At 36.8% G+C, this 6,008-nt stretch overlaps 1 protein-coding gene across 1 annotated transcript in view; it reads right to left on the reverse strand.

The window, feature by feature from the left end:
• PPP3R1 (protein phosphatase 3 regulatory subunit B, alpha) overlaps positions 1–6,008 on the reverse strand; it is a 38,680-nt gene that overhangs the window by 29,470 nt on the left and 3,202 nt on the right. The gene's annotated exons all lie outside the window — the stretch shown is intronic.

The raw sequence follows: 6,008 nt of genomic DNA on the forward strand, positions 1-6,008 counted from the left end.
AAAAATTTCCAGAGTCTTTCATTTACCACAGATTTCCCAACAGAACTAAAGCAAAATGAAATACAATAAAACACAAAAAAACACAAAAAAACCCCAACAAATCAACAACACAAATGCTTTCAATTAAGGTTTTCCCTGCTATGGACTATTTGAAACCTTCAAACAGCTTTCTTTTTAGAAACAAGCTTCTATTTAGAAGAATATTTTAGGTTAAGTTCTTCAGGACAGGAACTGGATTATTTCTTACATACAGGACTGCAAATATTGAGTATTAAATAGAGACATTTGTCATTTTTCTACAAGCTAATAATACGGTACTCAAAGGATTAAATTAGAAGTCCAAACCTATTTCAGTAGCTTATAAACATTCACATCAAATGTTCAAAGAATTATCCAAATTCTAATTACCAGAATAGTTATAATATCTCTAAATAGAAGATTCACAGCACTTGCTGAAGATTGCTTAATCTTGGCAGAAATCAAAGCTTATTAATTGCTGTAACTGATGATAAAACCAGAAAGAGCTGTCCTGAAGAGCCACAAATTTTCTTAAGTAGTAAATGCACATAAAGTTGTAAACGTATATAAAAGCAAGCGTAAGAGTACACACAATTCATTAGAAAAATTACTGCTATTTATAGGGTTTACAGGTTCCAAAATAAGTCTAGTAGATGCACCTCTACTGATGCACCCCTGAATCCCAGGGACTTCCAGTGATAATTACCAGTTGTTCACAATCAAGAATCCAATCCAAGGCACTGTACAAACACTGACAACTGTGCACGCAATCACAACCCATCCACCGAACCACAGGCCACCATCTTTCTGCTATTCACCATCTTATCTCTTCATGTGTCCTACTTTCAAAAATTTACAGTTTGCAAGCATTTAGGCAGTATATAATGCATATATATCTGCCTACCAGTCTATACGAACTGCAAATCAAAGAACACTTGCAATTTTAAACGAAGAGTTTTAACAGCTCTTTGTGAAACACTGGGTAACAAGGATTGACTTGACACAACATTTATGACACTGCACAGACCCTACACAATACCTCAAAGAAAGTAGATAAAGCTACTAGTAAAATCCATCCTTTCTCTAAAACAAATTTTTCTGGAATCTTTAGTTATTCTGCACCCTGCTGTAGAACAGTACACTATTACTACATCATTACATAAAAATGCCTACATCTAAACCCACCATCTTCTCACTCTGCTCCATTTTAGACCCTTTTACTCACATCACTTGTTTTCTCGCCACAAAACAGCATTTGGCCACCTTTTAAGTCACCATCCCAATCTTTTAAGACCTCTCAAAAGAGAATTTTTCAGAACTGACCTTTAGCAAAACTCAGCTGCACCAACACTAGAGCTGCACCATAACATTCAAGAGCGCGCAAGATTCAAACTTACTAACCTTTCATACTTTACATTTACAAATTACATTTATCTGATTTTTCAATGAATTCTCTGAAAATAAAAAAAAAACCTTAAAACACCAGTGGTACCTACTGCAAATGCTTTAGTCTTAATAAAATAAATAACATTTTGAATAAAATATTTCAGGAGAACTAACACCGCTTTTATAAGAATCACTGTAGCAAACAGGTATTTCACTTAATACCTTTGAGCAGTTATTATAGTGCCAAGATAGTCTACTTGAGTCAAATATAAAAATCAAGTCTACGTATTCATCTGAAATTTTAATTATCACTGCTTAGAAGTTCTCCTATTTATCAGTTTTTTTTCTAGACTCATCAGCAGATCTACATGCAATCAGGCTTTAATCTAAAAAAATCTGTGAAGAGTCACTTCAGCATTATCAACAAAACTGACGCATGACTGCTCAGATACCACAGTGCTAAGCCTGGTAGCAGTGGCTTGATACTAAATTAAACTTCCTAAGGGAACATCTTACATACACAAGACTGAAAAGCTGTTCAGTCATCATGCCTACAATGTACATGAGTTCTCCTTCACAAGCTCAGGCCTGAAGCACAGCCATGGAGTTTATTGAAAAAGAAACTCAACGACAAACCAAACAACTCCTTTTAAAGTCCTCTCTGTTAGCCATAGTGTCATTCAGCAGAGGGAATTCAAATGACTTTTATCAACTTCAGTGATGCTATTCAGAACCTACATATTCAGCAGTGAAAAGATAGTTTTGTCTTTTACCACTTACTAAAAAAAAAAACCCTAAACATCCGATAAATGCACACAGAGGAGATACACAGTAACAACAGAGAAGAGGTAGAAAGAGTCCTGTAGTTTCCAGCTGATGAAAATAAGGGGTAAAAAAAATCTCAATATTTGTCACAAATATATTAGAGGAAGAAAAAGTTCCACAGCATTTAAAGATTATCCTAGGATTGTATTCTTGTGAGAATCACAGCTGAATCCACTTTTCCTGTAGCTTGGTTTCTTCCCAGAAGCATATCAACCCTCGGCTTCATTTCTGGGCTGTTGTCCCATTCCTTCCTCTCCTGCCCTTCCCAAACTCTGACTGAATTGCTTCCATAAATGTCTTACTACATTTTTTAATTCCTACCTTACCTAAGTAAGGCAATGTTATAAACTATTTTAAATTTAAGCTGACTCAAGCTTTAGCTCTTTGCCTTAAGTTTGCTTAAAAATGTTCATCAACACAGACTTTGCAAATATTCACTAACTGACACAACCTGCTTACAGCTCAGAAGGCAAGATTTGTATTGGTAGTTCATAAGAAATGCTGCCTTTAATCCAATGCATTCAATGGGTTTCCAAGAACTCTTTAATGCAGTTAAGGATTATTTATATCACTAGATTTCTTCCTTAATTGTGGGAGTATCAATAGCAGGACCAAATGACTGTCAAGTTACAGGCGAGTCAGATATAGTCTCCAGGCGCTTTGCACCATCAACACAGTTTTGCTGAAGCAGTTAAAGTGCTTGTAGCAACATAAAAAGCACAGTCTGTATAGAAAAAGCCTAGTAAAGTACAGCTACCAAATCAAAATTTTCAAGTTAACCAAACGTCAAAATTAAGTAGAAACAACACTCCAGAAATTACTTCATTTGAAAGACAAGGACTTTATTCCTAGACACACCTGAAACTTAAAAACATCCCAAATCTCCACAGACTTTTGCCATTCAAATTATATATGTAAGACCTGAACAGAAAGAAAAGACATAGTTTAAGCTTAGCCCTGGTTAAACTCCTGTCAATATTACTAAATACAGTATTTCATCCAGTGACCAAAAATATCTAGCTACATCATACACCAAGTAGAATACATTGCTTCTAGTCCTGGACTCTCCCAGAATACTTCAACTGGTATACCAAAAGATTTATCTATTAAAAGAGTAAAAGACGTAGGCGCATGTCCAAGACTTTCCCACTTCATTCTGCACATTACTTTAGGCCACTGACAACTAAAAAACAGAGTAGCCTTTACAGCATATTAAAGACCCATCTCCAGCTCCAATCTCTAAAAGCAGTCACTTGAAGTGGCTAAAACACTGTTAAAAGATGTTGGAAGAAGGCAGCCACTGACCACTGAACACCATCCCATGCCCTAACCCAAATGGACAATGCACAGCACATTTCTAGTGGCTGCATTTTAACTCTAAGTCTCAAGACTCCTAAATTTGTAACAGTTAATTTGATTTAGACATATTTACTGTCAAAGTCACAAACATACATTTTCAGTATCACATACTAATGCTAACTTCTAAACAATAACAAGGACCTTGGATAAGTTTATTACCCTGCCATGACCTCAACCTGTTCTATTTGCAGAACAAGGGCAATATTTACAAGCATCACAAGAGAACAGCAAGTTAAATTCTTAGGGTCTCTGGGAAAGAAAGAACATATTTAAGTAATTTATACAATCATGTCAGCCAGTAAAATTCTAACTGTTCCAGGAGTTCCAACTTTTCTGTATTTTAACTAACATAGGCCTGCAAGTCAAACAGGATGCTTATTTTCCAATGGTATCCTGCTCAGAGGTTCCAGCTGCGTAACCTTTACGCACAAGCACTTTTTACTCCACTTTCTATGCTGACATATGCCTGTCATCATTCCTTCCCCACCGCACTAATTTTAACTCCCCCATTCTCACAGGGCTCACTCCTCCAGCAGCAGAAGAGTTGGATCATGACAAGGACATCACACAGTAGCACCTCCTCTGTTTCTGCTGATTCTGGCAAAGAAATAGCATGTAGGAAGTATGGGAACAGCCAGTCCCCTTTACCTCCATGGTCCTTCTGCAAGGAACATAAAGGAATAAGTGAGCTCAGGAAAACAGAAAAACATACAGTCCAGAAGAAAACAAGGATGGAAAACTGGGAAACGTGTCACTATATGAATTGGTTGCCAATGAACAAAGAACAGTGTAGTGTAAATTTTCTTTCAATTACAACGTGACAAATGATACTACACAGAGAAGGGAGAACAGGCTTGGCAGGGAAGAGGAGGGGCAAGGAAATCAAGAGCAAGTTGCTTTCAAGAAGTAATATAGTAGCTTGAATTAAAAAAAATGTTTTTCCATGAAAACAATTTTTGATCTTCATTTCATATAGTTAAACCAAAGTCTTCAGAATCATAGAATCAGTTAGGTTGGAAAAGACCTCCAAAATCACCAAGTCCAACCTACAGAATTTTATGCTCAACTACCATTCAGATTTAAAATGTTTTAGGAGAGGATACAATTTTCTTTAGTGAAACACAGCTAAATACAGGCAGCAAAAATGGGGATGGAAAGCAAAACAATTCTTCAAACTAGAAGAAAAAAATCAAAGCAATGTTGAAAAATCATATGCAAGAATAATTTATGAATTACAGTAGAAGAACCCTATTAAGCATACCTACAACTAAAAAAAAAGCTATTTCTTCTGTAACACTGCCAGATAAGCACCAATTCAGCACCTAGATTAAGGGACTGGAGCATCTCTCTTATAAGGAAAGGCTGAGGGAGCCAGGATCTAATCAACGTGTATCAGTATTTGAAGGGAGGGTTCCAAAAGCATAGACCAGGCTCTACATGGTAGTGCTGAGCAATAGGACAAGAGGCAACGGGCAGAAACTGATGCCCAGGAAGTTTCATCTTAGCATGCGGAAGAACTTCTTTACTGTGCAGTGACCTCACAGTATGGAACAGATTACCCAGAGAGGGTGTGGAGTCCCCCTAAGTAGAGATATTCCAGAACCATTTGGACACAATCCTATGCAATGTGCTCCAGGACGACCCTTCTCGAGCAGGTAGGTTGAACCAGGTGACCCACTGCGGTACCTTCCAACCTGACCCGTTCTGTGAGGAGGCAGAAGCAGATCAAGATAAATGGTTTAAAATGTGCATTTCTGCCTCATCTTGTTTCCTCAGAAATACCAGAATTACTAAATTCTCTTTTTCTGGCACTGATTGACAGAAGGCAGTCCCATCTACTTTAAAATATTAATAAACCCCACAGTTTAGGTGTTATTAATCTCACTCTCTTCAAATTTTCCTTTCACCTGCTAAGCCAGATGCCTTAGCTGATGAATATAATGGAGCTCCTGAGGTATGCCCACCACAAACTATTTTCCCTTCAACTACTCATATTTCATTCATACCTATTGTTAAATTAATAGTTTAACCATATAAAAACAGAATTCTACTTCTACCAAAGGAATAGTGAAAAAATACAATTACCTTTTAAAAAGTCTTTTTCCTTTGCCACCAACAGGCTCTATCTTCCTTTTTTGTTCAGCTAATACCCAAAGCATTTAACACCCTCCCTGCTAAATAGTGAAGAACTATTTAAGATTGTCTTCTGGGGTTTTTGGTTTGTTTTTTGGGGGGTTTTGTTTGTTTTTTTGTTTTGTTGCAAAAACAACAACAACAACAATTTTAAAAAAACCAAAAACGACCAAAAAAAAACCCCAAAAAAACCTCCCCAAAAAATCTGTTTCAGAGGTTCTTTATTGTAGTAATTTAGAACCGGAGTTAGGTTAGTTCTGGCTGGAGAAAATGCACCAGAGGCACTA

Source organism: Oenanthe melanoleuca, chromosome 3 (assembly GCF_029582105.1).
Source record: "Oenanthe melanoleuca isolate GR-GAL-2019-014 chromosome 3, OMel1.0, whole genome shotgun sequence".
Lineage (NCBI taxonomy): Eukaryota > Metazoa > Chordata > Aves > Passeriformes > Muscicapidae > Oenanthe > Oenanthe melanoleuca.